Source organism: Colossoma macropomum, unplaced genomic scaffold (genome assembly GCF_904425465.1).
Source record: "Colossoma macropomum unplaced genomic scaffold, Colossoma_macropomum, whole genome shotgun sequence".
NCBI classification, from domain to species: Eukaryota; Metazoa; Chordata; class Actinopteri; order Characiformes; family Serrasalmidae; genus Colossoma; species Colossoma macropomum.
The window spans coordinates 635587-662709 of record NW_023495456.1 but is presented as its reverse complement, the minus strand read 5'-3'; positions in this window follow the sequence as shown (position 1 = coordinate 662709).

Here is a 27123-nt window from a genome sequence, read left to right as displayed (position 1 = left end):
GTGTTGTCACATCTGGCTGTAAATAGTAACTTATCGAACGTCCCCTGCACCGTTTAACAGCACAGCAATGGAGGGTGGCCAGTTTTTAGCCTCCCTCAAAAATTTTTTCTTCAGCCTCAGTGTGGTAGAGCAGTTTGTGTGTTTGGTAGCTCCTCCAAAATGGACAGAAAGGCTAGTTTGACTTTGCCAAAGTGTCGCGCAAAACTTTTTGTATGACCCTGCACGTCTGTGGACGCTTTGTGGACCTCATGGGCAGCCCGGCAAACAGAGTAGACTGAGGTAGATGACTGTGCCGCACATCTGAAACTGCCACGTTCAGATGGAGGAACATATTCAGCAAAAACATGTGCCTGAATTGTGAGCCACCAAGCAAAGTTTATTTATATAGTGCTTTTTACAACAGGTGTTGTCACAAAGCAGCTTTACAGAAAAATCCAGATCCGAGCCCCCATGAGCGTCGCCAATGGCAACAGTGGCAAGGAAAAACTCCCTAAGAGTAAGAGGACGAAACACTGAGAGGAACCAAGACTCAAAAGGGGAACCCATCCTCTTCTGGTCGACACCGAATAGCAAACAGTGTTACAATAAAATATTAGAATACAAAACAGGGAAAAATAGGCGGAGCAACGGTTAATTAGATTAGTTTTCGTTTATGCAGCAGCAGCATCGGGAGGGTCAGTTCGTGAGGGTGAGATTTGCACAGTGTTGTACAGCATGAAGCTCAATGGTGGTCAAGCCGGTCCAGAAGGCTGGCGAGCAGTGGCACCTGATCAAGGCAGAAGAAGCAACAGCATCAGACGCACAGGATGGGCAGCTGTTCAACTCGGCAAAGAAGGGAAAAACACAGAGAGTCAGTTCTGTAAAGAGCAGATTACAGTGTTGCAGTGTTACAGATTAGTGTTACAGTGTTACAGATTACAGTGTTAAGTGTTGCAGATTACAGTGTTAACAGTGTTACAGATTACAGTGTTAAGTGTTACAGATTACAGTGTTAACAGTGTTACAGATTACAGTGTTAAGTGTTGCAGATTACAGTGTTAACAGTGTTACAGATTACAGTGTTCACAGTGTTAGATTACAGTGTTAAGTGTTGCAGATTACAGTGTTAACAGTGTTACAGATTACAGTGTTACAGTGTTACAGATTACAGTGTTACAGATTACAGTGTTACAGATTACAGTGTTAGTGTTACAGATTACCGTGTTACAGTGTTACAGATTACAGTGTTAACAGTGTTGCAGATTACAGTGTTACAGATTACAGTGTTACAGTGTTACAGATTACAGTGTTATGTGAGAAAGTTTTGCGAGGTACAGAAGGAGCTGAGTGGCTATTTATGTTTAACAGATTTGCACTTACTCTGCTTCAGTTCGGAGAAAAATTCCACCAGGTTTAATTAGGTGTCCTAAACAACACAACTAGCAAAGAGACACAGCGTCGTATTTCTACATTACAGTAAACTTACCACCAAGCTACCAGTAGTGACGAGTCTTTTTTTCAGGGCTTTTTAAGAAGCCTCTGTGATGACCACCTCCAGGATTGTACATACGCCAGTGAATAAGCATTTGTCTTGGAGCTGAGGAGCATTTTTAATCACAGATGTGGGTGAATCTGTCCTGCCGTACGGGCCACGTTCACTCTCCAGTTCAGTTCTGTTTAATGCTACTATTTACTCTTCTGCATTAATGAACACGGAAGTGTGGAAATGGTCTGTTTACCAGCATTTAACCCTGAGGATCGGCGCCCAGACTGCTGGTCACCATAACAACAGACGACAGTCTCACCTAGCTAGTAGCTAACTTCTCGTTTGCCAGCCTCTCATTCAAATTGTCCCATTCCACCTTAAATGGTGCAACAGTGACATTCTGGCGCCTCAGCCCCATTTAAGGTGGAACGGGAATATTATAACAAGAAGCTGGTGAATGAGAAGCGACTTCAGCCTCGTAAAAAGTCAAACGCTGAGAGACATTTTACAAGAAAATATTCCACTTTTGGAAAAGTTTCCTGCTGGAGATGAGAGAAAAGCAGCTATAGCTGAGCTAAAGATTAAAGCAGAGCAAAGTAAGTCTGTGTCTTCGATACTAATACATCAGCACAGACTGAGACATATTTACAGCCAAGATGGTAAAATGTTGTGGCTCCCAAAATGGCTCTTCTTAACATTTGGCATGGTTTTCATTGATTCGCACCCTCATGTGCACCTGGTACACTATGGTTTCATCACAGGTTCCTCTGAAATGAAGGTGTTAATAGTGAGTTTGTGCTGCAGTAACAGCCTCTACTCTTCTGGGAGGGCTTTACGCTAGATGTTGGAACATTGCTGTGAGCATTTGATTGAGTTTTACTGAGGTCAGGTACTGATGTTGAATGGTTTTCTGGATCACAACTCATCCCATAGGTATTGGATGGAGCTCCATCACTCCAATGCTGGGAGTCTTTATACCCCTCTAGCTGATGGGCATGGTGACCTCTGGTTCAGAGGATTCCATTTTATTGGTCAAAGCTTTTCTATGGAGATTAGACAAGATGTGTCAGCACCTTAAAGTAGCTGAATTCACTCATTAGAAAGACTGTCTGAATATACAGTGTAGGTGTATCTGATGAAATGGCCAGGGAGTGTAGGGCAACTCGATGTAACTCAGTGTAAAACTCTTGTCAAATCTATTTAATTTCAGACTTTACTTGTACAAGTAGATATAAATATACAGTGCTTTGTAAAAGTCAGAGACCACCTTTCATACTTAATTTCCAGTCAAAACAGCCAATAAGTACAAGTTATTTATTTTCCCAGAGATATTTTTGAGAATATAAGATCATCCACCTACATAAAGAAAGAGAAAGTCAAGGAGAAAAAACAGAGTTTCCAAAACTGGACTTTAAAATTTTATTAAAAGCTACAGAGAAAGTGTTCCTCCTAACAACCACCTGGAAGACCAGTTAGACACCAAAACTGCCCACATCAGATAAACAGCACTTAAAGCTTTCATCTCTGAGAGAGAGGAGAAAATCAAGCTGCTTCAGATCTGAAAACATCCACAGGTGTTTCTGTCCATCCTTCCACTGTGAGAAGACGACTCAGCGCTGTGGGTCTGAAAGGATGTGTAGCTGATCAAGAAGAACCTCACTGAGAAAAGGAGACGGACACATCAAACAAAGAAGCTGAACGATGGACTGACCACCCCAGAGTCCAGACCTCAACACCACTGAATGTGTTTGATTACTTCAGAAAATGATCAACCAGCTTCTAAGACTGAACTTTGGAGGTGTGTCTGCAGATTCTTTGAGGAGCTGAAAGAGAGTCTCCTGAAAAGAATGGAAGCTGGAATAAAGGGAAAGAGAGACACACTGACTAGAGTTGAGATGAAGGGCGGTCAGTGCTGTAAGTACATATTTAGGAGTCTTCGTCATTAGAGATGTCAGACAGCCAGTAAAGCTGCCTGAATGTGAGTGTTAGACATTTTGCTCTCTCTCTCTCTCTCTCTCTCTCTCTCTCTCTCTCTCTCTCTCTCTCTCTGTGTCTATCTATCTTTCAGCAGGCCGTGTGAAGAGGCTGGAGAGCGGAGATTCTCATCTGTTTGATGGATAATTTGAGTCCAGCGTTTACGATCAGGAGGAGAGAGGAAGAGAAACCTCGCTCTCCCTCTGTTCAGATTCTCACTGCTTTCAGAACGTGTGTGCGTGTGTGTCTTTGAAACCCAAAGGCTTTAAGCTCCTTCAAAAGCAAAGCCATTTGAAGTTCTCCAATAGAAGCCTTTTTATTGTGAATTCTTCCTTTCACTGCACACACACACACACACACACACACACACACACACACACACACACACAAAAACCTTCATATACTGTCACCAGTGATGCACAGAAATGAAATTTCTTGGCTGAAATTCAGGACAGGCTCGGCTGAAAACCGAAAGAAAGATTTATTTATATTTATAATTTGTCATTTTATTTATGTCTTCATTCTCTTTTGCTGTCAAAAAAGATGACTATGGGGTATTAATACATCATTAGACTAAGGTGAATTAAACATCCTGATATTGTTGGCCTGTTACAATCATGAGATTTCATTCCCATCATATACAGTGATAAGAAAACGTACGTGAACCCTTTGGAATTGTCTACATTTATTAATAAAGTTGTCTTAAAATATGGTCTGGTCTTCATCTAAGTTACAATAAATTAACACAAAAAATGATAGATTGTTCTTACCCTGAATACATAACTCAAAGTGTACAACAAAAGCTAATTGGAGTCAAGAGATAGTAAACCAGGGGTCATATTACTGAAACCGCTTAACTCTGAAATCTGACCTGTTTAGTCTCCATGGCGACTTCAGTACGGACACAGCTGCCTAAAAACCATAGAAACGGACCTTAAACAGCAGTGAGGACCCTGTTGGGGTTCATCCTAAAGTTAGGACAGGATTTAGGAGGTTTAGTCCAGTTAGGATGTTTGTGTGATGCTGTTTTCTTATCTGGAGTTCATGATGAGATTATGAAGGTAGGAACTGATATTCTGTAATAGATACTGTCCGAAATTCAGTCCATACTGAAGTCGTCATGGAGACTAAACACATCAGATTTCAGCTGATGTGAACAATGCCTCACAAAAAAGAGATCTCAAAAGACCTACGGTCAATAATTGTTGGTTTGCATTAAGCTGGAAAGGATCAAAGAGTGATTTCAAAGAATTTAGGTGTTCATTAGTCTATAGTTAAACAAACTGCCTATAAATGGAGATGATTTAGTACTGTGTCTGCTCTCCCTAGAAGTGAGCGCCCTGTCAAGATCACTCCTAAGGCACAATGCAGAAAGCTCAATGGAGTAAGAAGCCTGGAGTAACAGCTGAAGGCTTGAAGGAACTTTCCAGCTTAATGCAAACCAACAATTAAAAACTGGTTAACGTCTCTGTGTCCACCATATGAAAAACACTGAACAGGCAGGACACCACGGAGAAAGCTGCCGCTAAAGTTTGCCAAAGAGCGCCATGACACTCCAAAACACTACCGGGAGAACGTTTTATGGACTGATGAAACTATGGCGTAAAAAGGACTGCAACACCAACATGAAAACATGATCCCAGCAGTGAAGCATGGTGGCGGTAGCATCATGGTTTGTGGCCACTTTGCTGCCTCTGGAACTGGACCGGTCCTCATATTCGAGGGAACAATGAATTCCCAAGTTTATTAAAGTATCCTGCAGGATCATGTCAGGGTGGTTGTCTGCTGGCTGAAGACCAGTAGAAGCTGGGTGACGCAGCTGGACCCTAAACATTGAATCTACTACAAAATGGCTTCAAAAAAATAAAATTCACCCAATAGAGATGGTTTGGAATGACCTCGAGAGAACCGTTAACTCCAGAAATATGAAGAATACGGCTGAGCTGAAGCTGTTCTGTAAGGAAGAATGGCCCAACATTCCTCTTGAACGTTGTGCAGATCTGCAGCTACCAGAAGCACTCGCTTGAGGTTATCGCTGCCAAAGGAGGTTCGACCAGTTATTAAATTTGGATTAAGTTTGGTTCACTTTCTTTTTCCACCAGCATTGGTGTAATTATAACACTAAAAAGACATGAAAGATTATAACTGTTTATGTGTTATTAACTTTAGCACGTTGTGTTTGTCTATGCTTGTGACCTAGATAATCACATTTTATGACCAATTCATGCAGAAAACAGGGTCATTCCAAAGGGTTCACATACTTTTTCTTGCAACTGTAAATGATTGCGAATAAAGCAATTATTGTAGGATGCTATAAAAAACTAAGCCTAAAGTGGCCAAATTGGCTGATTAACTTTCTTGCTTTCTATCTTTACCTAGCGGCTAACTGCTTATACATACATGAAACAATACACTGCACTGTTGTATATGCACATAAACTCACACACATACCAGTGGTGGACAGTAATGAAGTAAATGTAATACATTACTGTACTTAAGTAGTTTTTTTGTGTATCTGTACTTTACTGAAGTTTTTCCATTTTTAGTGACTTTTTACTTTCACTCTGCTACATTTCAAAGTCAAATATCTCACTTTTTACTCCTCTACATTATCAGAAATCTGTCGCTCCTTTTGGTTTATGTGTGTATAAAAACGTAACGTCAAAAACAAAAGGAGCGCAAAGTAAGAACACCAATCAGGGCACAGCGGTCACTTTGTTTTGAGCTTGTTTTGACCTGTTGGTCATACCGACCCAGTGCAGCACACGGTTCAACATCAGTGCAGCAGCGTAAAATTTTGGGAGAGTCTATTCAACATAAATGATGAACTAACCTAACTTTGTGTAAACAGACCACAGTATAGAAATATGTACTCATATGCAGTTGTGACTGACGTGTCTTTTTTCTGAATTTATACAAACACATTTCATTTTATAGTAAATTAGTTTTGGCTAGTTTAAGTTTATGAACAGAGACCTACAGATGCAGTTTAGTAAAGGAAACTCATTTGTGAATCTGAGTTTAAAGTTTTTATTAAACTTAAACTTGGAACTAAGTTCAAATAAATCTTAAACTTTGCTTGTTTGTAAAAAGTGATTTCAGAGCCACTCAGTTCTACCTGATGGAAACTGTTTGCCTTCAGTGTTTTGTGCTTATGATAATTTTAATAGACATCAGCGTCACTAATTAATGACATTCTATTAAAAGACTGGTTTACCAAGAGAGACACTGGAGTATTTTCACCTAAAATGAGTTAATGAAGCGAGTCTTGTTATAAAAATGATAATAGGACATCAGAGCCATAATTAATCTTTTAGTACTTTTACTTTCGATACTTAAGTACATTTGAAGGCAAATACTGTTGTACTTTTACTCAAGTGGAGGTCTAAAGGGAGAACGAAAAATGTACCTGCACAGAACCTTTATGTGTAACAGTGTACACATACCTTAGACTAACAGAGGAACAACATTAACAACACAAATGTCCCTTTTTACAGGGAGTGTGCAGCTACCATGAGCCTCTCTGCATAGCCATCTGCATGGCCATGCCTTGCGAGCCTCACAAGGCCATATGCAGCCAGTATTGGGACGCACAATATGTTTCAGTCATACATTTCCTCTATATAGATTATGCATGACTGTGCTTGTATGCAATTAGCGTGTGCTGACTTTGTAACTCTGATTGTGAATGTGACCAGCGCAGTGTGAGCCCAGGATGCTATGTAAACTCAGCCAACAATGTGTCCAATCATCTAATCACACTGATATGAAACTGATGGATAAAGATCTCCATGCTGAAGAAGCCAAACTCGCCTAAACAGAGCAGACTCCATTTACATTCACAAACAGCTGTGTAACATTTTCACTGTATTCACAAAGAGTTTATTACAAATCACCTGTTTATGAACCGCGTCTGCTGGCTGGTTTCTCAGTCAAGAAACATCAGCCATTCATGTAGTTATGTTAGAACTGAAGTTTGGGGGGAGGAGCATGGCTGAAACCCCACCTTCTTCCAATCTAACGCCCTATAAATTTACAGACTCACCTTCGGTTCCTGTGACGAAGTGTTCGCAATCCCCACCTCCACCCATCTCCTCCCTGTCCCTCAGTCCTACATCAGTCCTACTACAGCTATGAGGGGAGGTCTGGTCATCCAGCTACAGGCAGAAGCTGCCCAGAACTCCAGCCCAAGTTCTCAGAGTTCTCCAACCTCCATCAATCAGTCTTCTCTCATACTACCACCACCATGTTGAAGACATGGTCTGAACTCACAAAGTAAATTTAATAAAGCTTAACTTTTATGCCCTGTTCAAACATTTTTTTATTTGATTTGTCATTTCTTTCTTTTTCTTTCTTAGTAAAGTGCTGAAAGCACTGTTGGGTTTGTACAGCCCTGCTTGAAAAACAAGCACAGCTGGTCACCAGCAAAATCAGCATATTGCTGCTGTTGGAATCTCAGTTTTTTCAGCTTTTGACATAATTTGAAATTGCCTGTTGGCCTTTACACTATGTGTTAATTTGTGTGTTAATACTGGACTAAAAGAAACGGCCCAGAATGACTTGGGAAAAGTCTGGTCCCACTGACTTACATTAAAAGTAGAGTGTGTTTTTTCCTTCTCCTGTAAAGTTACCATTGTGGAGACACGAGATACGAGGTTTTGTTCTGACAGCAGCGATATGTTGTGTTTTGAATGCTGGTATGCTGGTCAACCAACATGACAATGCTGGGGTAACCAGCTAAACCAGAACCAGACCAGCATAAACCAGCTTAGACCAGCATAGATCAGTTTAAACCAGATGGAAACGATTGCTGGTCTTTTTCAGCAGGGCAGTTGTTACAAATGTGTTTGGGTTTTTTGAGAGTAACTCAGACGTAAAGTGATGAGTGGTGAGAAGTTTTTACAGAAGTCATCAGTAAAGTAATCCCATTACAGTTTGAGAGGAGTAATTAGTCATTTATAACAGATTACTTTTTGAGTAAATGCCCCAACAATCACACCCAAACACACTAACACAGCACTCATCATCTGGTTACTCCCACCTTAACTTCCTCCACACCACATCACTCTGGTCCAGCCAACACTTCCACACATGTTCCGTTCCAGTCCTCATGCGGTTTCTCTCTCCATCTCTCTCTGTCTCTGTCTCTGTCTCTCTCTCGCTCTCTCTCTCTAATGAAGGGGTGCGGCTGTGGCGTCTCTGGAACGTCAGGAATGCCCTGTTCGGCTGGCGGTGTCCCGCAGGGCTTGATGACGGAGCTCCGGCGGAACGAGGAGGGACAAGGACACGTGGCTGGCAGGAATAATCGTATGTATGTATGAGGGTCCACAGTCCTCCTCCGCATGTCAAATGCAGAACCCGTCACCATTGTTCCTGCAGCACAACTGGAAGCGTATGGCTCGCTCACCACGCCAAGGTTACTGATTTCATTTAAAATGGAGAAACTCAAAGTCTAACCCTCCCTCATTAAAGGCTCGTGCAGGAAGTCTCTTCAAAAGTTTTTAAAGACGTTTAATGATTACTAAAAGAAAAACATCTCAAAGCCACCAAAACGGCCGAGATTCTAAAGAATAAAGGTTCCAAGAAGATAAAAAAGAAAAAGATGAGGAAGAAGATGAATAATAATAAGAAGAAGATGAAAAAGAAAAAGAAGAAGAAGAAGAGGAAGAGGAGGAGGAGGAAGAAGAGGAAGAAGTAGATGAAGAAAAGAAGAAGAAGAAGAGGGAGAGGAGGAGGAAGAAGAAGGGGAGGAGGAGGAAGAAGTAGAGGAAGAAGAAGAAGAAGAAGAAGAAGAAGAAGAGGAGGAGGAAGAAGAAGAAGAGGAAGAAGAAGAGGAGGAGGAGGAGGAAGAAGAAGAGGAAGAGGAGGAGGAAGAAGAAGAAGAGGAGCAGGAGGAGGAGGAAGAAGAGGAGGAAAGAGTAGAAGAAGAAGAAGAAGAAGAGGAGCAGGAGGAGGAGGAAGAAGAAGAAGAGGAGGTTGAGAAGGAAGAAGAAGAGGAAGAAGTAGACGAAGAAAAGAAGAAGAAAACTCACAGTTACATAAATATCAAAGAAGCATTTACATGATTAAAGGGTTCTGCACGGTCAAACGGTTCTTCAGACTGAAGGAGAACGTGTTGAATATATATCTCTATAGGAAACCTTTTTGAAAAGGGTTCTATACAGCACCCAAAAAGGTTCTGCTCTTTTTACAACATCAAGTTTGTATAGCAGACAAAAACTCTTTTTTGGTGCTGTAAAGAACCATTTCTAGGTAGACCCATATACAGCACACTCTCCATCAATCTGGAGAACCGTTTCGCCACGCAAAGAACCATTTAATCATGCAAACTATTCTTTGAGTATATAGTTCCACACAGAACCATTATCTTTACTAAAGAACCCTTGAAGAACCATCTATGTACACATATAGAAACTGAGCAAGATCAGCTCAGTATATGGTCACAGTTACACTCGTAATAATGAATAAAGGTGCCATAAATGGTTCTTTAAAGGGGAAGTCCACTGTGTTTTCAAAATTCTTTTTAAAAATGTATTTACATAACATAATAGTAGTGTATGTTACATAACTCTTTTTGACGGGTTCCCCTTTCGAGTCCTGGTTCCTGTAAAGGGTTCTTCCTCATGATCTCAGAGTCTTTCTTCTTGCTACTGTCACTCTTGATCTGCTCGTTTAGACTTTGGACCTGAATTTCTGCAGAGCTGCTTTGTGACTACAGCAGCTGTAAACAGTGCTATACAAGCACATTTTGAATTAAACTGTTCCTTATAGAAAGAAGGGCGTTCTCCAAGGTTCTCAAGGTTTTTCAAATAACACACTGGTAGGACAATCCGGACACTGGTAGGACAGCCCGGAGAACCCTTCAAAGATCATGCGGGAACTTCGTCTTCAGTAATTTTAAATGCATTGCGCAGTATAGTGAGGCCTTTGCTCAGGTTTCTAAATGGTTCTTGGTGTGCATGTATGGGTTCTAGGAAAAATCTTACTATATAGAAGCTCTATATTACGTGCATGGTTCTATGAACTTTAAAAAAGGCACATCTTGTTTCTAAAAATCTTTTTAAAGAGGAATTCTAAAGATTTTTTTTTTAAATCTGCATAATTTAACAGTGAAGATGTAAACAACAGCATTCAGAGTGGTTTGATGTGCTGCTATAGAGAAACAAGAAGTTCCTTTACAGAACGTTATGGTTTATGCTGCCCGAAGCTTCAGACCTTGTTTTATGATAGGTCTGAGGAACCATTTTGGGCTAAAACCTTTTTTTTAATTCATTCCTGGTGGAGAGGTGCATGCAGGGTATTGCAAGGCAAAGAAAACATATTTACCATTCAGATGTTTCACTGTTTTACTGTTATCAGCAAAGACTCGTGTAGGTTCACTGGTGGTTTTGGATAGTAAATAAAATGTCTATATTTGTGTTGTAGTCATGGCGACCCCTGGTTCCTATCACCACCACTATAAAGAAAAATCAATAAGAGAGTCTATACAGTCATTTCACATCAAACCACCCTAAATGACTTCATATCTTATCCATTTGAACATGAAGAATATTTTAAAAACAGTGGAATTCCCCTTTAGAGAACCGTCTACGGCACCTTTATTTATTTTTGAGAGTATAATTGTGACCATATAGTAGCTGATCTTGCTCAGAGTTTCTATATGTGTACATAGATGGTTCTTCAAGGGTGGAACTGTGGAACTATGAAGACTTATTTACATAATTAAATGTTTCTTTGCATGGTGAAATCATTCTTCAGATTGATGGAGAGTGAGTTGTATGGGGTTCTACACGGATCAGGCATAACATTCTGACCACCACCTTATTTCTATGCTCATTGTCCATTTTATCAGCTCCACTTACTATATAGGTGCACTTTGTAGTTCTACAGTTACAGACTGTAGTCCATCTGTTTCTCTGCATACTATTTGGGTGGTGGATCATTCTCAGCATTGCAGTAACACTGATGTGGTGGTGGTGTGTTAGTGTGTGTTGCGCTAGTGCGAGTGGATCAGACACAGCAGCGCTGCTGGAGTTTTTAAACACTGTGTCCACTCACTGTCCACTCTATTAGACACTCCTACCTCATCAGTCCACCTTGTAGATATAAAGTCAGAGACGATAGCTCATCTGCTGCTTCACAGTTTGTGTTGGTCATCCTCTAGTCCTTCATCAGTGGTCACAGGACGCTGCCCACAGGACGCTGTTGGCTGGATATTTTTGGTTGGTGGACTATTCTCAGTCCAGCAGTGACACTGAGGTGTTTAAAAACTCCAGCAGCACTGCTGTGTCTGATCCACTCAGACCAGCACAACACACACTAACACACCACCACCACGTTAGTGTTACTGCAGTGCTGAGAATGACCCACCACCCAAATAGTACCTGCTCTGTGAGGGTCCATGGGGGTCCTTACCACTGAAGAACAGGGTAAAAGGGGGCTAACAAAGTATCAGAGAAACAGATGGACTACAGTCTGTAACTGTAGAACTACAAAGTGCACCTATATAGTAAGTGGAGCTGATAAAATGGACAATGAGCGTAGAAACAAGGAGGTGGTCAGAATGTTATGCCTGATTAGTGTATATGGAACCTTTTTGGAAATGTAGCTCCAAAATGGGTTCTGCTATTGTATACAAGCTCGACATCGTAACAAAAGAAGAACCTTTTGCATGATTTAAGCACATTCTCCATCAGTCTGAAGAACCATTTCACCATGCAAACGGGTTCTTTGAGTGTTCATGGTTCTACATAGAAACATCCTTTACTAAAGAACCCTTGGCGAACCGTCTTTTGTGAGAGCGCGTTATGTGCGGTGCAGTGGAGGCCGGTATGTTAGAGGTTAATGCGGTTGGGCCCCCTCCGCACTGGCAGGGCACCAGCGTGGGGTGGTAATTGATTCTCTGTGAGCCATTAGTCTTTGAGACAGAGATGCGCCAACGAGGGAGGGTGCTGTCACTTAGAGCCTGGCACGCTGCCAAGCGCATACACATACACACTCCGCACGCAACGCGAGCTAACAAACACACCCACGGTGCTAGCGCTGGCCGTCAAGGTCTGCCGAATGAAGGGCAAACTATTAACATATACGCTAAAGGAGCCTAACGCTCTACCGTCCATACAGACCAGAGCTGCGGGCAGATAGAGAGCAGGACTCCCCCTGATCTGATTAGCGCTAACAAGAGGCTGCAGCTCGGCCTGTATGCTAACGCTAATCTGATAAGTCTGCCTGCGGCGCAGACAGAAGTCAGCGCCATCACACGCTCATCATCACCTGGTGCCATCGTCGCCAGCCCTCTGCCTCGTTAGCACTACCGCTCTCTTTATCATTAGCACTACTTTCTGGAGTCGCTGGATCATCAGTGTCATTACCGACATGCCTGTCGACGTGGCTGACATCACTTCCACTGATGTTGTTGCCATCCATGATCACAGCCAGTGCTGTAACATCTACACTCATTTTACACATGAGATTATATTCAGGGGTGTGTGAGGGAGCTGGGGTGCCAAAATTTTAGGCAGTATATACTTGACAACAGGGACGACATGCAAAGTGACTTGCCTTTATTTATCTGAATTTTTTTTAGTTTGATTTACATCAAACAGTGCATCATGACGTGGCTTAATGTGGGGAAAGACAACAATATACCCACATAAAAATACCCATAACAATATTCCCACATATTAATACCCACAATATGGCCACTTAACTGACACATTAAACCACTGACACACCCTGATTTCTCTGCTCTCCGTCCTTTATAAACTTTATGCAAAGGAGTTGGCTGACATCCAATCAGATTGCTGATGTGTGGCGCAGCAACCAATTGTGTTACACCCAGGTTATATTAATCCACAATTTGAAATGAAAAATAACCCCATGTTATTTTAATCTCATTCTATAAAAAAAAATAGACATAATCCCAGGTTATATTAATCCCACGCTATGAAATGAATTGTAGAAATAACTCCAGGTTATATTAATCTCATTCTATAATAAAACATAGACATAACCCCAGGTTATATTAATCCCATGCTATAACACAAATTGTAGAATTAACTACAAGTTATGTAAAATCTCATTGTATTAAAAAAATAGACATAATCTCAGGTTATATTAATCCTGTGCTATAAAACAAACCATAGAAATAACTTCAGGATATATTAATGCTGTGTTATAAAATGATCCATGGAAATAATATCAGATTATTTTAATTCCATTGTATAAAAAAAACATAAAAATAATCCCAGGTTATATTAATCCCATTAAATAAAACAAACCATAGAAATAGCACCATATTAAATTATTCCCATGCTATAAAATAAAACAGAAACAACTCCAGGTTATTTTATACTGTAAACTCAGTGGGTATTATTATGGGTATTATTATGTGGGTATAACTTGACCTTCCTTCTCTAAACCTAATACGCAAAGAATTTCAAGTGATTTGTGATTCAGACAACCTAATTACTATTTACACTCACATGAGTCATTTAGAACATTAATACTTCTATTAATACCTGTGTTCAAGTGAATTATCACTACAGTCACAGTACTTTCCACTGCTGTAATATTCAGTTCTTATTCATCATCAGACCACAAACTCACAAAACAAGGATAAAAATATTTAGAATATGTTCAAACCACCAGATTTGGTTTATGTGACTAATGAAAAGATATGATTATGATGAGCGCTCTGTCATGACATAGCTTTCTACAGTGCTTCAATCTCTGAAGGAAACTTCTAGCAATTATTTTCTGGTTTTATATATATATATATATATATATATGGTGGTATGAAAAAGTATTTGTCCCTCACCTGTAAATGTATGAGATAAAATGATTAAAGGATTATTGATTATTCCATTTACTAAAGATAAACATGTATTCAAAACCTAAATCACCCAGGTGGAAAGGTAACTGCCCCCTATACCTAATAACTGGTGGTGCCAAGTTACTTAACAACTGCAATCAAACATTTGCAATGACTTGTGATCAGTCTTTCACACCGCTATGGAGAAATTTTGGCCCACTCTGCTTTAGAGAGTTGTTTTAATTTGTCTACACTGGAGGGTTTTGGAGCATTTAAGGTCTTGCCACAGCATCTCAATGGGATTCAGGTCAGGACTTTGACTTGGCCACTCCAAAACCTTCTGAGCCATTCAGAGGTGGACTTGCTTGTGTGCTTCAGATCATTGTCCTGCTGCATAACCCAACTGCACTTGAACCTTAGGTCACAAACTGACAGACAGACATTCTCCTTCGGGATTTTCTGAGAGAGAGCTGAATTCATGGTTCTATCAGTTATGACGAGTCGTCCAGGCAAAGCAGCCCCAGACCATCACCCTACCACCACCATGTTTCACTGTTGGTGTGATGTTCTTATGGTGGAATGCGGCGTTAGCTCTACGCTACATATAACAGGACCCATGTTCCACCTTGGACTCATCAGCCCACAGAATATTATCCCAAAAGTCTTAGGGGTCGTCTAGATTTTTTTTGGCAAATGTGAGTCGAGTCTTTGTGCTCTTTTTGGTCAGCAGTTGTTTGTGCCTTACAGCTCTGCCATGGGTGCCATTTTTGCCCAGCATTTTTCTTACTGTGGAATCGTCCACATTGACCTTAACTGAGACAAGTGAGGCCTGCGGTTCTTTAGATGTTCGTCTGGGCTCTTTTGTGACCTCCTGGATGAGTCTTTGATGCGCTCTTGGTGAAATTTTGGTAGGCTGCCCAATCCTGGGAAGGTTCACCACTGTTCCAAGTCTTTCCATTTGTGGATAATGATTCTCACTGTGGTTCTCCAGAGTCCCAGAGCCTCAGCAATGGCTTTATAACCCTTTCCAGACCAGCAGATTTCACTAAATTTGTTTCACATCTGTATTTGAATCTCTTTAGAACGTGGCATCGTGTGCTGCTTTTTGAGACCTTCTAGTCTGCTTCACATTGCCAGACAGGTTCTATTTAAGTGATGTTTAGATTCAACATGCCTGAGTGTGACTGGTGAAATTAAATCCAATACACAAATGAATTTGGTTAACTGGTTGATTTAGTAGTAATTACTAAATCAGGGGGCAATTACCTTTTTACAGCATTTTTCCTTCAACAAATGAAGTCATCATTTAAAAATAGCATTTTCTGTTTACTTTGGTCGTCATTATCTAATATTAAAATTAGAGTGATGACCTGAAACATTCAAGTGTGACGAATATGCAAAAAATGAGCAAGAAATTAGGAAGGGGACAAATATTTAAAGAGGAATTCACAAATTTTTCAAAATTAATGGTTAAGATGTAAACAGAGTGACTCAGAGTGGTTTGGTTGATTGTAGAGACTCAGATTTCTTTACAGTGATGGTGACAGGAAGCAGGGGTCACTATGTCTACAACATGGTCACAACAATGGTAATATTAAAATATTTGTATAATAGTAAAAGTTAAGTCCTTTGGCGCTGATTTGGCCCAGACCTGGCCCACAACATGCGATACATGTGGCCCATGTGAGGTGAGCGTATGGTAAATGTATTTGGCCCAGATTTGGTCCACAACACACCTGACATCTGGCCTATATAAGGTGAAGCTGAGGTAAAGTCCTTTGGCCCTGATTTGGCCCATGTAAGGTGAACGTGTGGTAAATGTATTTGGCCCAGATTTGGTCCACAACACCTGACATCTGGCCCATATAAAGTGAAGCTGAGGTTAAGTCATTTGGCCCTGATTTGGCCCAGATATGACCCATGCAAGGTGAGCGTATGGAAAATTTATTTGGCCCAGATTTGGTCCACAACACACCTGACATCTGGCCCACATAAGGTGAAGCTGAGGTTAAGTCGTTTGGCCTTGATTAGGCGCAGACATGGTCCATGTAAGGTGAGCGTATGGTAAATTTATTTGTCCTGGATTTGGCCTATATACAGTGGACCTGTGGCTGAGTTAAGGAAGCCAAACTCACCTTGAGTCAACACCATACATCAAGGCCAAATGTGGGCAATAAGAGAACTGCAGATGTGGGCCAAAAATTCATTCAAGGGGTCACCATCTCTACATTTGCTATATTTCAAGCCAAAACATTGTTAAAATGATCATAATGCAGTGTCTCAGACATCATACAGCATGTTTGTAACCGTTTCATGTAAACCTACCATGTAAAAAGGCCTGAAGGGGAAATCCACCAATTTTTCAACACTTCTACCAAATTCAATGATTCAGAGTGGTTTGGTGTGAAATAGTTCAGATGTCTTTACAGTGGTGGTGATAGGAACCAGGGGTCGCCATGACTACAACACAGATATTGACGTTGTATTTACTATCCAGAACCACCAGTGAACCTACACGAGTCTTCTGAGTTTATATGGAATGTTGATGATGGAAAATAGTGGAAAATCTGAAATAATAAGTTTTCTCTGGGGACTATTTTGCCTCACAGCACCCTGCATGTATCCCTCCACCATGAATGGAGGTGTTTTAAAATGATATTTAGGCCAAAATCTTCTCAAACCTTTCATAAAACTGTCTCAGTCATCAGGCAGGGAATTCATAACCATTTCATGTAGTAACTGTCTGTGAGGGAGCTTTTAGAGGTGGACATCTGGTTCCTATCACCACCACTGTCAACAATTCTGTCTCGGTAAGTTTCTCTAGAACGGACCGTTTCACACCAAACCGCTCTGAATGACTCTGTTTACATCTTAACAACGTAATTATGATGCCATTCCTATATGGTGGGAATCACATGTTGCAGACAAAGTCCTTACAATCAAAGATAATGATCACTGTGTTATAGTAACCAGTATATACCGTAACTATAATGTTATAGCATATCGCCGTCACCTTTTCACACCGCTATTATCATCTATTAGCATCACTGTTTCCCTAACAACCCCACCATCACCGCCACTGCCAAGACAATCATAGTCATACCATAGTAACCACGAGCGCTAACATAAGCATCACCTGCGTTAGTGCCTCACTACAGCCGTAAACCTGCTAACAGTGACAACAACACAACTATGTCCCCTGTCCGTCTGTGGATATCATCTGTCATGAGACGGTCAGGCCCGGCGCCCTGTCTATATGTGCGAAAAGAAGAACCGCATGGCCTGTGGCACCCACAGTGATGGCACCGAGAGAGAAAGAGAGAGAGAAAGAGTGAGAGAATGTGAGAGAGAGAGAGAGAGAGAGAGTGGCATCCCTGTCATGCACGTCTGGCACTCTCGCTGCTCATTTGAAGTTGGCCATTAATTGGGCCTGCACTCGTTTCTTTATCTATTTTTGTTTGGCTGTTGACCGACGTGCGCACGGTCCTCGATCGCCCGCGTCTCCGGGTCGACGTGGCTGGCTAATTAAGACTCCAGAGAGCCACTAATTGCCGTTGCGTGCCTCTCGGCGGAGCAAGGGAGACTTCTCTCCCGGCACTGCCGAGAAAAACCAGCGCAGGAATACGGCAGAATTAAAAGGCTTATGTAAGCTTGCGGTGGAACTATTAAACACCAAGCAACTTTTTTTTTTTCGCCTTGTGAGGAACTGCCACTTGATTTAATAGGGCTCATTAAAAGTGCATATCGTACAGAGACTCTCCAAGCTTCTCTCTCTCTCTCTCTGCTACACATACACAAACACAGAGGAGAACAGACTGGTTTGGGCTAATAACAGTAAAGATGGAGGAAAAGTGCTGTACGTTACTTAGGGAGGTAGAACTGGACAACAGAAATGTACAATTAAAAGCTAATTCTACCAATGTTTCCAAGTTCTCTGTTGCTTGAGATGTAAACAAAGTCTTTCAGAGTGGTTTGATGTGAAATGTTAAGTTCTACACTGTTAGAAATAAAGGTTCTGTTCAGGTACATTTTTCGTTCATCAAGGAACAAACAATGTAAATGTTCCCTCAAAGGTCCAACAGTGGTTTTAAGGCCTGATTGTGAACCTTAAATAAGTTTGTCCAGGTGAAAAGTTCGTATTTGTACCTTTTCATAACCGAATGTTTTAAACAGAACAGTAAAATAAAAGCCTGGAGACGAGACGGGGTGTGTGGAGTCAGTACAGCTTAGAACATATCATTTCAGTGGATTATGGTTCAGTTATGTTCCCTGACTAAAGGTACTGAGATGGACCCTTGAGGGTTCCACCCCAATGACAAGAAGGGAACTGACCCAGAGACAGTTTAGTACCTTTATTTCTGTGAAAAGTGTAAAGACTCTACATAACTACACTTCTTTTAGTTTCAAATTATGTCTGGAAAACTGTATTTAAATATAATTACTGCATTTCAGTGAAACTCTTCACTTGATATGACTGCAGATCTGAATACTTGCATTTTTGCACATTTTACTTCACGTTAACAATGTCAGCTGCTAGACTTACTGTATCACCCAAATACTGTATACTGTATATTGCTGCTCTGGTTGCTACCTCAGTGACTGCTATGCTCATATATGCTAGGCTATCTGCTAAGCAGCTAATGTCATAGTGTGTTACATCCTCCTTTGCACAGCTCCACACACTCTCAGTACTGTGAACTGTCTGTGTTCTGTCCTGTATTTATTGTACTTTATACAACAGTTAGCTGATTGGTTGAGGAGCATTCTAACTGTGCTGTTATTTCGCCATAACATCACAGTTTTTTCACAAACACTGTATCACTCTGCTGAGACGCTGTTGCTAAGCAACGACTCTGACAGCCGTTGGAGACGTTCAAGCCATTTGAACGTTTTTACTTCTTACTTTGCCACAAACAGAAAACGGACACTTTTAAGATCACATTTGACCGACAGCCGATTTGGTCAGACTCTGAAGATGAGACGACACTAAATTCCCAAACTGTCATCACCGCTGAGCAGCTTTTCAGTCGGCAGCTGAGACAGAAGAACAGCTGAACAACCTGGAATCAGCCAGAAATGAACCCAACACCATTCGCCAAACTAAATGGGCTGTAAGATGCTTTACAGACCGGCTGGAACAAAACAACATTAATACTGATCTGGCAAAAACTGACAAAACTGAGCTGAACTTGATATTGTGGCAGTTTTATGGCTCAGTCTGATTTGGTCAGACTCTGAAGATCAGACTACACGTTTGGCGAATGGTATTGGGTTCATTTCTGGCTGATTCCAGGTTGTTTAGCTGTTCTTCTGTCACAGCTGCCGACTGAAAAGCTGCTCAGTGGTGATGACAGTTTGGGAATTTAGTGTGAGGAGCTGGAGAACGAACTGCTGGCTGAGTAGCGAGTGGGCGGAGCTCGTTACTCTGACTGTTATGTTTACGACACGTCTTCTTCTGTGAGTTTATTGGCTGGTTGTAAAGCGTCGCTCCAAAAGTGTTTTGCTGCGTCTCGTGGCGACGCTGCTCGCTTATTTCTGGTACCACCGTCTGTTTTCACACATGCACAGACTGAGAAATCCGAAAGAAATCAGAGTAAGAGTTTACACTCGCTGAGAAGTCTGATTACTGTGCTAAAATCCAGCCTCTTTATCAGATTTCTTAATCAGATTTCTCAACCTCTCTCTGTGCTGTTTACACAACCATTAGAATAATCAGATAACTGCAGAAATCAGATTTTGATCAGATTATCGAGTGCATGTAAATGCACTCACTGTTAGCCACGCTAGCATGCTTGGTTGAGCTTTTCCTTTAAACACTTCCAAACTTCAAGCGTGACGTCCAACAAAAAGTCTGCGGAAAGAAGAAGAAGAAAGAAGCGACCAACAAAAAAACAAAAACACAAATCATGGAGAGCTGGAAATGAGACCAACTCATGCAAAACTTCAAACGCTCAGCCTTCAAAGTTCAGCAACATTAGAGGGCTATAGCTCGCTCTCTCTCTCTCTCTCTCTCACACACACACACACACACCCCCACACACACACAGGCAGGCCTGCTTCTCTACATACAGTCTCAGTTTTCCCCCCCAAACTCAGTCATTTTTAGCCTGCACTGCTTCCCAACGCGACTGGATCTTGGGCCCAACAGCTCCACTGCGTCCCTCCACTATCCTTCTTTGAATCTCTCTCATCTCCCAGTGTCTGGGTCTGCAGCGCCAGCCAGCACGGCTTTCACTAGGAGTCTTCTCGCCTCTGAGCAGGAATAATGTGACTGTAACGAGATTTTTAAGGGTTCCTACTATGTAAAAAGGCTTGAAGGGAAAATCCACCGATTTTTCAACATTTCTACCAAATTCAGTCATTAACAATGAGTGCGTATACATGCACTCAATAATCCGATCATAATCTGATTTCTGTAGTTATCCGATTATTCAAATGGTCATGTAAACACCATACTCCGATCTGGAAATCTGATTAAGAAATCAGATAAAAAAGGCTAGATTTTAGCTCAGTAATCAGACTTGTCAGGGCATGTGAACTCTTACTCTGATTTCTTTCGGATTTCTTAGTCTGCGCATGCGCGAGATCAGACGGTGGATGTCGCGAGACGCAGCAACACACTTTTGGAGCGACACTGAAACCAAACACAAAAGAAAGGATTTAAATATTCTTCATCTTCTAGATGATGTATGTTTATATTTTCATGTAAAGTGTTTTAACAAAAAACAGCATGTAGTTTGAGTTTTACAGTATGTTTACGTCTCGTCTTTTTCTCTGAGTTTATTGACTGGTTGCAAAGCAGAAATCTGATTACTGTCGGACTCATGTAGACCCGGAGTTTCCGCATTATCTGATTACTCAAGAGCATGTAAACTTGTTGATTGGATTACTGACAAAATCTGATTTTCTGCAGTTATCGGACTATTATGTGCATATAAACGCACTCATTAAGTGGTTTGGTGTGAAATGGTTCAGATGTCTTTACAGTGGTGTTGATAGGAACCAGGGGTCGCCATGACTACAACACAAATATAGACATTTTATTTACTATCCAGAACCACCAGTGAACCTACACGAGTCTTCTGAGTTTATATGGAATGTTGATGATGGGAAATAGTGGAAAACCTGAAATAATATGTTTTCTTTGGGGACTATTTTGCATCACAACACCCTGCATGTATCCCTCCACCATGAATGGAGTTTAAACTGAAGTTTTAGACCAAAATCATAAAACAGTGTCTCAGACATCAGGCAGTGAATTCATAACCATTTCATGTAGTAACTTTCTGTGAGGGAGCTTTTAGAGGTGGACGTCTGGTTCCTATCACCACCACTGTGAACAGTTCCAAGCATGTCATATTTAGCTGGGCTGGAAACATTTCTTAACAGGGCTGTACCAATGCAGTGTACGTTGCCTCACAACGCCCTGCATGTATCCTTCCACCATGAATGGATTATGAACAAATACATTTTAGGGCACACTGCAAAAAATAGTATCTTATCAAGTAAAATGATCTTAAATCTAGTCAATAAATCTAATATTTCTCCTGTTGAGATTGCTGTTAGCTTAGTTTAAGATTATTTTAACTTATTTCCAAACATTTTTTACTTGTTTTAAGTGCTTTTATTGAGTAAATTTATCTCACTATGTTGGCAGATAATTTTGCTTGTTTTAAGAAACGTGCTTGAAACCAGCAAAATCATCTACCAATATATAGTGAGAGGATTTTTCTTGATAAAATTGCTTAAAACAGGTAAAATGTCTAGGAATAAGCTTAAGATTATAGTATAAAAAGTGCTCAACCATCTCAACTTATGTTAGCAGTGTTTAGCGGCATTAAGCTTTGTTAGCCCCCTTTTACCCTGTTCTTCAGTGGTCAGGACCCCCATGGATCCTCACAGAGCAGGTACTATTTGGGTGGTGGATCATTCTCAGCACTGCAGTAACACTGACGTGGTGGTGGTGTGTTAGTGTGTGTTGCGCTGGTCTGAGCGGATCAGACACAGCAGTGCTGCTGGAGTTTTTAAACACCTCAGTGTCACTGCTGGACTGAGAATAGTCCACCAACCAAAAATATCCAGCCAACAGTGTCCTGTGGGCAGCGTCCTGTGACCACTGATGAAGGACTAGAGGATGACCAACACAAACTGTGGAGCAGCAGATGAGCTATCGTCTCTGACTTTACATCTACAAGGTGGACCGACAAGGTAGGAGTGTCTAATAGAGTGGACAGTGAGTGGACACAGTGTTTAAAAGCTCCAGCAGCGCTGCTGTGTCTGATCCACTTGCACCAGCGCAACACACACTAACACACCACCACCACGTCAGTGTTACTGCAGTGCTGAGAATGATCCACCACCCAAATAGTACCTGCTCTGTGAGGGTCCATGGGGGTCCTGACCACTGAAGAACAGGGTAAAAGGGGGCTAACAAAGTATCAGAGAAACAGATGGACTACAGTCTGTAACTGTAGAACTACAAAGTGACCCTATACAGTAAGTGGAGCTGATAAAATGGACAATGAGCGTAGAAACAAGGAGGTGGTCAGAATGTTATGCCTGATTGGTGTATGTATGAACTGCGATTATAGTTTCCTTATGTCCTTTAAAAAAACATATTTACTCTTCTAAACACTTCCTTGTACAGTATTATGGAGAGACCGTGAGCTTTCTGAGCCCCCCGGATTGGTTCTGGGCAGGTAAGCAGTGAGAGGGAACAGAAGAGAGAGGTTTTGGCTGTGGTCCCTGTGAATAGAGTAGGAGGGGCCGTTACACGAGGGGCTGCAAGTTCGGCTCGCTGGAGCTCAGAATGGGTGTGTAGGGGTCACCCCCGCTTTTGATATCTCTCCCACACGCACATCTACGCACCAACATCCACAAACGGAGAGTCACTACGTACACCCACTCAATTAAACAAAAAAACACTCCAGCCGCCCACACAGGCCGTCTCTCTCACTCTCTGTCTCTCTCTCTGTCTCTCGCCCCAGCACGCGCTCACTTGTCGTGCCCCCTTCACACAAATCAAAGGCAGAACCGTCACCCTCACACTTCTCGTGCTTATTCGTGGACAGGTGCGCTCGCACAGACGCCCACGTGGGGTAAATCAGACGGCTTTCCATCAGCACGCTAATTAAGCGTGGTGACACTCTCGTATCTGATTCAATTACGGAGCTGTAATTGTTCGCATAGGCAGGCACGCACACTTTCACCTATACACCTACTGCCTTTTTCTCTTTCCTCTCTTAAAGCCTAGAAATAGTCACGTCTAATTATGGTACGCTGAGCTGCCAGTTTATTAGGTTGTCACAATCGTGGATCCACTATAGATGTACAGACTGGAGCCCGACTATTGCCGCACCATTTATCTACCTCACCACCAATTTTTCGAAATTTGTTCATAATTTAATGATTAAGTCATTCAGAGTGGTTTGGTGTGAAACGGTTCAGATGTCTTTACAGTGGTGGTGATAGGAACCAGGGGTCGCCATTATCTGATTACTCAAGAGCATGTAAACTTGTTGATTGGATTACTGACAAAATCTGATTTTCTGCAGTTATTGGACTATTACGTGCATATAAACACACTCATTAAGTGTTTGGTGTGAAATGGTTCAGATGTCTTTACAGTGGTGGTGATAGGAACCAGGGGTCGCCATGACTACAACACAGATATAGACATTTTATTTACTATCCAGAACCACCAGTGAACCTACACGAGTCTTCTGAGTTTATATGGAAATGTTGATGATGGAAAATAGTGGAAAATCTGAAATTTCCTTTGGGGACTATTTAGCCTCATAGCACCCTGCATATTATGTATCCCTCCACCATGAATGGATTTTAATGCCATAACCTTCTTAAAACTATCATAAAACAGTGTCTCAGTCATCAGGCAGTGAATTCATAACCATTTCGTGTAGAACTTTCTGTGAGGGAGCTTTTAGAGGTGGATGTCTGGTTCCTATCACCACCACTGTGAACAGTTCTGACTGTAGAATGGAGCATTTAACACCAAACTGCTCTGAATGACTTAGTCATTAAATTATGCAGAGCTTTGCATGTGTGCAGTGTACATATGACTAATCTCGTTGACACTCATGTGTTCAGCTCTGCCGCCAAACATCATATTTAGCTGGGCTGGAAACATTTTTAGCTTGAGGATTTGTGTAACAGGACTGTACCAGTGGGAAACCCAGTGAGGAATCATTTCTGTGATATAAGGCAATAAATATGTGCAATGTTTAGTTTATTTGTTATTTATTATCATTCATATTTTATAGAATCATCATGCTTGCTGTATTTAAACGCTGCAAGTATTGTAGTTAGACTTTTTAAGTATTTGTCCAATTAGAAGTGGAAAAGCTGAGCTCTAATATTCACATTTTGCCTCTGGGCTGTACATCTACTTTTACTCAGCAAGTTCAGCGGCACAAAGGAACATTTTTGGAGGCAGTCTTATTAAATTATATTCTCATTTTGGTCATTCAAAACTAAACAGAAAATCTTTTAGCCCCTGTGGGTTAAATCAGTACGAGCTAATGCTAGAGCTAACGGTTTAGATGAGAGGCAATCATCGTCTTCTGCATGAGGTAAATTATCTTCTGCTTTGTGGAAACAAGTTGGCTTGTCAAGGTAACACTGAGAATGAAGAAATATCTTTTCTAAGTTCAGCTATCCTGGGTAGCCTAGCGACACCAAGTTACTGCAGATTTCCCAGACGCTAAACAGAACCTATTCTAATTGCACAAATACACTGATCAGGCATAACATTCTGACTACCTCCTTGTTTCTATGCTCATTGTCCATCTTATCAGCTCCACTTACTATATAGGTGCACTTTGTAGTTCTACAGTTACAGACTGTAGTCCATCTGTTTCTCTGATACTTTGTTAGCCCCCTTTTACCCTGTTCTTCAGTGGTCAGGACCCCCATGGACCCTCACAGAGCAGGTACTATTTGGGTGGTGTGTCATTCTCAGCACTGCAGTAACACTGACGTGGTGGTGGTGTGTTAGTGTGTGTTGCGCTGGTCTGTGTCCACTCACTGTCCACTCTATTAGACACTCCTACCTTGTCAGTCCACCTTGTAGATGTAAAGTCAGAGACGATAGCTCATCTGCTGCTGCACAGTTTGTGTTGGTCATCCTCTAGTCCTTCATCAGTGGTCACAGGACGCTGCCCACAGGACGCTGTTGGCTGGATATTTTTGCTTGGTGGACTATTCTCAGTCCAGCAGCGCTGCTGTGTCTGATCCACTCAGACCAGCGCAACACACACTAACACACCACCACCACCACGTCAGTGTTACTGCAGTGCTGAGAATGACCCACCACCCAAATAGTACCTGCTCTGTGAGGGTCCATGGGGGTCCTGACCACTGAAGAACAGGGTAAAAGGGGGCTAACAAAGTATCAGAGAAACAGATGGACTACAGTCTGTAACTGTAGAACTACAAAGTGCACCTATATAGTAAGTGGAGCTGATAAGATGGACAATGAGTGTAGAAACAAGGAGGTGGTCAGAATGTTCTGTCCACAAATTCTCATTTTAATTGTCATTTCGTTCCCCCACATAGCCAAGGCCGCCTGGACAAACCAGTACAAAAACTACAAAAGTCGACAAACTTTTTTTCTCAGTGAGGTTCTTCTTGATCAGCTACACATCCTTTCAGACCCACAGCGCTGAGTCGTCTTCTCACAGTGGAAGGATGGACAGAAACACCTGTGGATGTTTTCAGATCTGATCAGCTTGATTTTCTCCTCTCTCTCAGAGATGAAAGCTTTAAGTGCTGTTTATCTGATGGGGGCAGTTTTGGTGTCAACCAGCTCTTCCAGGTGGTTGTTAGGAGACACATTTTCTCTGTAGCTTTTAACCATATTTTAAACTCCAGTTTTCCTATTTCTGATCTTCCCCTTCTTTATGGAAAAGAAAACATCCTCAAAAACATCTCCTGAAAAACGGACGACTTGTAGTTATTGGCTGTTTTGACTGTAAATTATATAAACGCAGGGTGACTCTTGCACAGTGCTGTATATGTACCTACATGTTCCGTGTATACACCCTGTAGCCTGACTGTGTTGAGAAAAGCACACAGCCACACACACACATGCACAGAGAGCCTGGAGCGGGATTTGAGATGCAGACTCCGCCAGTGTCAGAGTGAATAATATTAAAAGTCACATCATGAATAAATCAGCAGACAGAGGACTCACCTCCGCAACGTGACAGAGAGGGAGAGAGAGAAAGCCTGCAGTAACCGAGGGCCAATGTTAGTCTGAGGACACTTACAGTAGCTTCATAAAGGTCACAGCGGCAGGCAGAAGGAGGTTAAACACCGAGGAAACAACAGAGGACAGAAGGAACAAAGGAAGCAGGACACAAATACACCGATCAGGCATAACATTATGACCACCTCCTTGTTTCTACGCTCATTGTCCATTTTATCAGCTCCATTTACTATATAGGTGCACTTTGTAGTTCTACAGTTACAGACTGTAGTCCATCTGTTTCTCTGATACTTTGTTAGCCCCCTTTTAACCTGTTCTTCAGTGGTCAGGACCCCCATGGACCCTCACAGAGCAGGTACTATTTGGGTGGTGGGTCATTCTCAGCACTGCAGTAACACTGACGTGGTGGTGGTGTGTTAGTGTGTGTTGCGCTGGTCTGAGTGGATCAGACTCAGCAGTGCTGCTGGAGTTTTTAAACACCTCAGTGTCGCTGCTGGACTGAGAATAGTCCACCAACCAAAAATATCCAGCCAACAGTGTCCTGTGGGCAGCATCCTGTGACCACTGATGAAGGACTAGAGGATGACCAACACAAACTATGCAGCAGCAGATGAGCTGTCGTCTCTGACTTTACATCTACCAGGT